Raw genomic sequence first — 3,551 nt, forward strand, 5'->3', positions numbered from 1 at the left:
ATTAGTTATTTTATTTTTTTTGCTTTTGTATTTCTTCTATTTCTCTATTATTGTTTAGAGCCGTTTAGATATGTCTGGTTTTTGACATGTATAGAAGATATTACTTCATTAAAATGTACTATTTAAAAAAATAAATGTATATTTTGCAGGTGGCCCTAATTAATGTCCTCTATAAATGCATATTGTTTGACTAAAAAATTAATAATAATAATAAAACAGGTTTTGTATATATCCTTTGCATGTGGCCTTAATTAATATCCTCTATATATGTCTATTTTTTACATTCATGAGGATATTATTTATTTGAAAAATATTCTCACATATTTTTATGTACTTAATTATTGTTACTATTAGGATTGTTGTTGGTTTTTTTTGGGGTGGGGTTTGTCCCTTGTATGGGGAAGGGGGTTAAAAACACAGGACCATTTGATATGTTTGACTTTTCCTGTCATTTATGAGGCTAAAAAACCCAATAAACTAATATGTATTTTTTTAAGCATGTGGAGCAATTAATATTATATATATATGTCTATTTTTGACATACTGTACATAGAAGATATTAATTAATTGAAAGTAATTATTAATTAATTCCTACCGTCAAGCATGTTGGTGGTAGTATTATGCTCTGGGCCTGTTTTGCTGCCAATAGAACTGGTGCTTTACAGAGAGTAAATGGTACAATGAAAAAGGAGGATTACCTCCAAATTCTTCAGGACAACCTAAAATCAACAGCCCGGAGGTTGAGTCTTGGGCGCAGTTGGGCGTTCCAACAGGACAATGACCCCAAACACACATCAAAGTGGTAAAGGAATGGCTAAATCAGGCTAGAATGAAGGTTTAGAATGGCCTTCCCAAAGTCCTGACTTAAACGTGTGGACAATGCTGAAGAAAAAAATCCATGTCAGAAACCAACACATTTAGCTGAACTGCACCAATTTTGTCAAGAAGAGTGGTCAAAAATTCAACCAGAAGCTTGCCAGAAGCTTGTGGATGGCTACCAAAGGCGCCTTGTTGCAGTGAAACTTGCCAAGGGACATGTAACCAAATATTAACATTGCTGTATGTATACTGTTGACCCAGCAGATTTGGTCACATTTTCAGTAGACCCATAATAAATTCATAAAAGAACCAAACTTCCTGAATGTTTTTTGTGACCAACAAGTATGTCCTCCAATCACTCTATCACAAAAAAATGAGGGTTGTAGAAATTATTGGAAATTCTAGACAGCCTTGATATTATGTCCTTCACAAATGTATGTCAACTTTAGACCACGACTGTATGTCTATTTTTGACATATTTAGAGGATAATAATTTATTAAAAATAATTATTAATTAAAAATTATATCTCCCGCATGTGGTCCTAATTAATAATCTGTATTTATGTCTATTTTTGACATACATAGAGGAGTCATTCACATTGACGTCCCACTGGGGAGAGTTTTCCTTGCCTGTATGTGGGCTCTGTACCGAGGATGTCGTTGTGGCTTGTACAGCCCTTTGAGACACTTGTGATTTAGGGCTATATAAATAAACATTGATTGATTGATTGATATTAATTAATTAGAAATAAATTATTAATAAAAATATTTTTTTCTGCATGTCCGCCCTAATTAATATCCTCTGTATATATCTATTTTTGACATATATAGAGGATATCAGTTAATTAAAAATATTTTATATAAAGAAAATATTTTCTGCATGTGGCCCAATTAATAATCTCTAAATATGCCTATTTTCAACATGTATAGATAATATTAATTAAAGCTATATATATATATATATATATATATATATATGTATGTGTGTATGTATATATGGATATATATATACAGTATATATATATATATATATATATATATTATATATATATATATATATATATATATATATATAATATATATATATATATATTATATATATATATATATATATATTATATATATATATATACAGTATATATACAGGTATATATGTATATGTGTGTGTGTATTATACACACACACATACATACAATTTAGGTAACGTTTGATGCTTCTTATTCCAATTAGGGACTTTTAATGTGGAATACAGCAGGGTTTAGAGTAGTTCCTTCATTAAATAGTATGCTAATGACATGCAGTAGTTGTTTTGATTAATATTATGGTAGATTAATTGTTGTTGTATACAGATGACACAATAATAATGTAAATAAATCAGTGGAAACGCTTCATACTGTCTTCAAAACTAGTTATTGGGTATTGTGGCCAAACAGCTACATTTTTGTTTCATCTGACATCACATGGACAAAGATAAGACCTTCTGGAGGAAAGTTCTGTGGTCAGATGAAACAAAAATTGAGCTATTTGGCCACAATACCCAGCAATATGTTTGGAGGAGAAAAGGTGAGGCCTTTAATCCCAGGAACACCAATTCCTACCGTCAAGCATGGTGGTGGTAGTATTATGCTCTGGGCCTGTTTTGCTGCCAATAGAACTGGTGCTTTACAGAGAGTAAATGAGACAGTGAAAAAGAAGGATTACCTTCAATTCTTCAGGACAACCTAAAATCATCAGCCCGGAGGTTGGGTCTTGGGCACAGTTGGGTGTTCCAACAGGACAGTGACCCCAAAATAGGATGTCCGATAATGGCTTTTTGCCGATATCCTATATTCCGATATTGTCCAACTCTTAATTACCGATACCGATATCAACCGATACCGATACCGATATATACAGTCGTGGAATTAACACATTATTATGCCTAATTTGGACAACCAGGTATGGTGAAGATAAGGTCCTTTTTAAAAAATAAATAAAATAAGATAAATAAATTAAAAACATTTTCTTGAATACAAAAGAAAGTAAAACAATATAAAAACAGTTACATAGAAACTAGTAATTAATGAAAATGAGTAAAATTAACTGTTAAAGGTTAGTAAAGGTTAGTACTATTAGTGGACCAGCAGAATGCACAATCATGTGTGCTTACGGACTGTATCCCTTGCAGACTGTATTGATCTATATTGATATATAATGTAGGAACCAATAACAGAAAGAAACAACCCTTTTGTGTGAATGAGTGTGAATGAGTGTAAATGGGGGAGGGAGGTTTTTTGGCTTAGTGTAGTAATTGTAAGTGTATCTTGTGTTTTTTATGTTGATTTAATATATTAAAAAAACCTGATACCGATAATAAAAAAAACGATACTGATATTTTCCGATATTACATTTTAAAGCATTTATCGGCCGATAATATCTGCATCTCTACCCCAAACACACGTCAAAAGTGGTAAAGGAATGGCTAATTGAGGCTAGAAGGAAGGTTTTAGAATGGCCTTCCCAAAGTTCTGACTTAAATGTGTGGACAATGCTGAAGAAAAAAGTCCATGTCAGAAAACCAACACATTTAGCTGAACTGCACCAATTTTGTCAAGAGGAGTGGTCAAAAATTCAACCAGAAGCTTGCCAGAAGCTTGTGGATGGCTACCAAAAGTGCCTTATTGCAGTGAAACTTGCCAAGAGACATGTAACCAAATATTAATACTGCTGTACTGTATGTATACTTTTGACCT

Source organism: Entelurus aequoreus, linkage group LG17 (assembly GCF_033978785.1).
Source record: "Entelurus aequoreus isolate RoL-2023_Sb linkage group LG17, RoL_Eaeq_v1.1, whole genome shotgun sequence".
Taxonomy (NCBI): Eukaryota; Metazoa; Chordata; class Actinopteri; order Syngnathiformes; family Syngnathidae; genus Entelurus; species Entelurus aequoreus.